This window comes from Prionailurus viverrinus, chromosome B1 (genome assembly GCF_022837055.1).
Source record: "Prionailurus viverrinus isolate Anna chromosome B1, UM_Priviv_1.0, whole genome shotgun sequence".
In the NCBI taxonomy this organism is placed as follows: Eukaryota; Metazoa; Chordata; class Mammalia; order Carnivora; family Felidae; genus Prionailurus; species Prionailurus viverrinus.
Window position 1 is genome coordinate 181,773,556 of NC_062564.1, and position 5,958 is coordinate 181,779,513.

Below are 5,958 nucleotides of genomic sequence, written 5' to 3' on the forward strand. Positions count from 1 at the left end.
ATTCTACTCCCCCTCCCAGCCCTATCACACACACACACACACACACACACACACACACACATATAAATTACGAACCACTGGTATGTTTATATCTCCCATGCTTTTGCTTTTATATGTTGTTTAAGTCAAAGTCCAACCAGAAAAATAGAAACCAGTCTGTCATGTCAAACTAGGGGAATTTAACACAGTAAATTTTTCACACCACTCATGAGAGAGCTGAGAAGCCAATAAGGGACAATGAGGTGATCTGCTGATGACACATCTGCACAGGAAGCCACTATAACCATAAAGTATAACCACAAAGGAAAGAAGTCGTTTTGCCAGAGCCCAGCAGTGAGGGGCATCCAGTCAAAACTGGAAGCCCACAGGTCTGCCCAGAGGAAGCTGAAGCCACACAGGACGTACAACTGGAGACAGTGCCTGCGAACTTGAAGACAGAGGCTCCTACTGGCTGAAGAATTAGTTACCCTTTAATACTGCACAGAGCAAGACAAGGGAAAGGGGTAGCTTTGAGTATAAACAAACCGGGAGGCAGAGAATTTAGAATTAATTAAAAATATAGAAATTATTTTCGCACCAGATCTTCTGTTTTCCTTATTTCTTATGATGATAAAACAACCATTTCTAGCAAGTATGCAGGTTAAAAAATTTGAGTACTTTTTCATTTTTCCCCTTTCCCTTGTTTCTGAAATCATAATCATATTTATTATGATATCTCAGTGTTTACCTGTGAAACACACACACACACACACACACACACACACGTGTGTGTGTATATATATATATACATATATATATATATATATATTCCCAGTTTCTGCTAATATTTGGTTTTTAACTCTGGTTCCTGATACAGAGGTCCTAAATTTTTAAATTTCTTGATGTGATAAGAGCATCTTTGTTCTAATGAGATGATTCTCGATGGGTTCTGGGGGAGGGGTTGATCACTAGAAAGACAAAAACCATGATTAGACGCTTAGAACTTTCAGCCTTAGCCCCCATCTTCAAAAGAAGAGAGAGAGGCTTGGAAATGAGTTAATAGTTGATCATGTCTGCTCAGTGAAGCCTCCATTAAAATCCATGAAGTATGGGGTTTGGAGAGCTGCCATGTTAGCGAATGCATCAACATGCCCGACGGGTGGCACACTCCAAATCCACGGGGACAGAAACTCTTGCGCTGGCAACCCTTTCAGAGCTCACCCTGTAAATCTCTTTATCTGGATGTTCATTTGTATCCTTTAAACTAGACTCTATGATAAATCTTCAAAGGTAAGCAAACTGTTCTTCCTGGATTCTGTGAGCTACTCTTGTAAGTTTTTGAACCTGAGGTGGGGGGGTGGGCAGGGGTGTGCTGTGGGAACCTGTGATTCGTAGCCAAGTCAAACAGAAATTCTAGGTAATGTGGGCACCTACTACTTGTGATCGACATCTAGAGTGGGAGGCAGTCTCAGGATTGAGCTCTTGACCTACGGGGGTCTGTGCTAACTCTGCTTACTATCCAAACTGAATTGAATTGTAGAATGTCTAACTAAAGACACAGAATTGGTCGGTGTAGGGAAAAACCCACATGGCTCGTGTCAAAAGTATTGCGTAAAGGAAAACAGTGAATAATGAGTTTTCACCAGACAATACCCTTTCACTTCCTAATAATCCCCTGCAATTTTTTCACTATCATCCATATTGGCCATTCTCCTAGTTTTGTTTCCTTCCTAACTCATGATACTAAAAGCTCCAGACCCACCGTCTCAAGTCCAAATTCAGATCATATGACTTGCCCACTCCAAAAATTTTATAAAAGTCTGGATGTAGTAACTAGGTACATTTACCCTCTGATCTGATTCCTACCATTTTTCAGTCTTTTGTTTCCGTTAGAGTGACCTATAAACCCCATCACGGCACAGAGGATTTGATCAAACACTGAGCTAAGACACTTCACCCCAATTTAGCCTGGCGTCCACCAGCACTAGCCCGCGTCCCTAAAGATGACCTTCAGCCCTAATGCTGAGTTTTGCCTCAAAAAAATGCAGTGCTTCCAAACTGCAAAATGTACATTGTCCCAACCCACAATGCCATATAATTTGCACTAATTTTCCACTCGTTGCTTTTTTGCAATGTTCCATTTTCCTGTTGTTTCTTCTGTTTCCTCTATGTTTCGCTTTGTCACCTTTTCTTAGTGGAGCTGTGCGCAGGGTAGAGTGGTGTCTCTTTCTCCAACTGTCATAGTCTGAATAAAACCTTCCTTCACACCTTTAACAAGTGTCCAGAGCAGTTTTTCTCTGACATCAGTCACGAACCTGGTTGAGTGACACTCCTAACACTTCTCTGGACACCACATGCCCCTCTTTGTGTTTGTACTCATGACGTGCAGCATGTTTGGAAAAACCTTTTTTCAAACACCACATGTCCACATTTTTGTTCACCTTTGAAGATCAAATCCAATGCAACCCCTTGTTATACTGCTGCTTAGTTAATTATGCTTGATTATTAATCTGTCTGGCTGTCTGGGTCCACACAAGCCTGAACTTCCTGCTTTACTTCTCTTTTGCCTGGGAGGATTCCATGATTATTTGCAGGCCATATCCTCAAAGGAGACTTGGGTCTTTTCTGGGTCAGATCATGTAGTAGCAGTTCAATAAGTGCCAGGTCCACAGTTTTATTTTCCTCCTGCTGTGATAGGCAAAGGGGCTAAGAGTGGCTATTCTGTCAAGCTGGCTCTTGGAGTTGGATAAAAAATAGGAAAGCTCCTAGCTGTCCCTCAGGGAGCATGGGGGCCTTTCATGTATCATAGAACTGAGACTTAAAATATTTTGTTACCACAATACAACCTAGCCAAACGCCTTTATTTTACTGTACCTCTCTTAGGTAATTTAAAATGTCAAAAATAAATCATAATTATTTGTGTATTTATAAGGTTTTATTTTCCTACTGGATTAGAAAGCTTTAATGATAGAATTTGTTTCTGAGACTTGATAGATGTATGTTTTCTTAAGATTGCAAAAATAACGAATTAATATGCAACTAGATGAATGCTTTCTTCCATCAATATTTTTGATCTAGAATTGTACTTTTTAAATGAGTCCTTTGGATTGAATAGTCCTATGTGCTCTCATTGAGGCAACTGTACATTTTGCTTCCTAAGGGATTCTCTGTACTGTAAAGGGCATGGGCAAATCATTATCGATATACCCATAAGTTTTTTGTACAACATTTCCGAGATGTGTTGGCTGGTACAAGATTGGCCTTGATTATGCTTGGAATGAAAGCACCAATACAGATTTAGAAAGTGCTGACACAGTATCACTGGCTTATATATCTATAACCAGTCTGTTTCCAATTTTACAAGAAGGTCTTGCTGGCAGTGTTAGCATTTTTCAAAAGTTGAAAGCAATAGGAAATAACCTTAGGTTTAATAGGCTTGTTTTGCTAACAATGAGATTTTTTTCTGTGAAAATTATTGATTCATTTCAACATTCCACCAGAGATAGTATTGTCAAAATTGTTTACTGTTTGAAAATAGAATCAACACTCAATAATTGACAATAAAGTAGAAGGGTTTGCTATGGATGATTCAAATATGCAGATGATTATTAAATCAATAGTTTCATATTTATGAAAATATATTTTGTCTTTTACATTATATATATATATTTTAAGTTGAACAATTTTCAACAAAATGACCTGATTACAAAACAACCTGATTATGTTAAACACTACCACCTTTTTCTGTGTGTTCCATAACCAGATTTAGAAGCTTTCACTGTTTGAAATAGAAATTCACTTGAGCTTGGGGCACCTGGGTGGCTCGGTCAGTTAGGCAACCGACTCTGGCTCAGATCATGGTCTCTTGGTCTGTGAGTTCGAGTCCTGCATCGGGCTGTGTGCTGACAGCTCGGAGCCTGGACCCTGCTTCAGATTCTGTGTCTCCCAATTTCTCTGCCCCTCCCCCACTCGCACTCTGTCTCTCTCTTTCTAAAATAAAGATGAAAAAATTTAAAAAAATTAAATAAAAAGCAAAGAAATTCATTTGAGGTAAACCCACATCAGTTGGGGTTTGGGGGAAGGCTTTATTCAAGTCCTACTACGGACTGGTAACATAACTTAGGTGTCCCGCGTGGGAAGAAGAGCCTGACTCCAAAATGGTAAGTGAATGAGGCAGTTATTCGCTAGTTTTCTCTTTGGCACCAGATGTACTTGTTTTTCATTACCATTCTCTATGCCTCCTCCTTTCTCCTGCTCCCTGGGAATACGGGTTAATCTCCATTGTTGAGAATCACTTCTGCAAGCCTTGTCGATGTAGCCCCCAGTTAATGCAGTCACAACTTCATGTCTACTGTTTTTGTGTGTGTAGGTGTATCTATTAGTTCTTTTCCTCAAGATATATTTATTTCTTACAGTCTTTGGATGTTCATCCAAGAACCAAAAAGTTCTAGCTACAGAACAGGGATATGGGTGAATAGATATCAGACACTTTTCCAGATGTTCTGGGTAAAGCTGATTGTGCTCTTAAGGGACTGAATCGAATCATTTCACTTGTGTGAGTGAGTGTGTGTGTGTGCTTTTGTGTTTTAACTTGACTCATAGCTAACGTAGTGGAAGGATTCATCACTGATTTTAAAAGAAGAAAATGTTTCCTACAAAATGTCTGTTGAAGTTAAAAATAAGAGTTAACTAGAATGCTTAAAGATCATCCAAGGAAAATAATATGATATGAAAAGCCACTTAGCATGAATAAAGTATAATATGGACTATTCAACCTTTATATAAACAAATATTTACTCAAAATGTTGAATTAATTTACCTTACCAATGGATGACACTGACAACTGGCATTATTATAAAATTATTTTTAATTCTCCTGAAAAACTTGCGTTTTGTGTGTTCATGTTTACAATAATAATTTTATTGTATGTACGATAAACATTGATCTTCTTCAAATGAATTATTAAAAATATTTATTTAGCACTCACATTTATTGAATCTAAATGTGCTAAAATTAGAATTAATTCAATTGATAAGCTGAGAGTTCATATCATTTATAAACAAATATGCATACCTAAGAAAATAAACAAATATATTTGTTTATAAATACATAGGCTTGTGTGTGTGTGTGTGTGTGTGTGTGTGTGTGTTTTCTCTGAAGGGGATTTTACTTCTTTCTAGTTATTGGTCATTATAGCATGAGTAAATTCTAAATGAACAGAATATCATGAAATTAATTATCCATAAATGTTTCCTTAGAAATATCAGTCTCATATGTAATGCCAGACTTAGGATACAAATATTCCATTAGCTATCATTTATGGGCAATGATATTTGGGACTCCAAAGAGGTTCATATTTCTCAGAAACTAACACAAGAAACATAGTAATAACAGTAATGCCTCTAATGTCACAAAGGCACTAGAGAGCATCCGAGATACATTTTTGTTTATGCCTTTTACCAGCTGTAATTTATCATGTTTTGCCAGAGCCAAAGTTAGTGGCTGCCTGACATAAGCACAGAAAGTCTGAAACAAAGCAAATATTTTTGAGACTTCAAAGAAGGAAACTTTACACTATGCAAAGTAGCTCAGGGCGATGTCCTGAACTGTATAATTAGTCAATGAATGTTTATTTTGATAGAATAATGACTGTATAAATTTGCTAGAAAACTTGAAAGCAGTGCTCAGTGAGAAAGCTGTTGAATTCTATTGCAACATGTATTCTATTCTCCTTGATAATGATATCTGAATTAAAACCTCATGAGAAAGTCCCTTATTTTTTTTTTAAGTCTAAGTTCCCTTTGAATTGCAAATTATTACTTTTCTCAACATAACTATGATGGTCGCTTTCAATTTCTGCTGTGAAACAGCAGTTCCCAATGCCAAATTGACATTTAGGAGCATTGTGGGAACCTACCACAGGTCTTGCGGAAAAATAGTATAGATTTGTTTGGTAGGGATTTATAGAGGAATTATAAA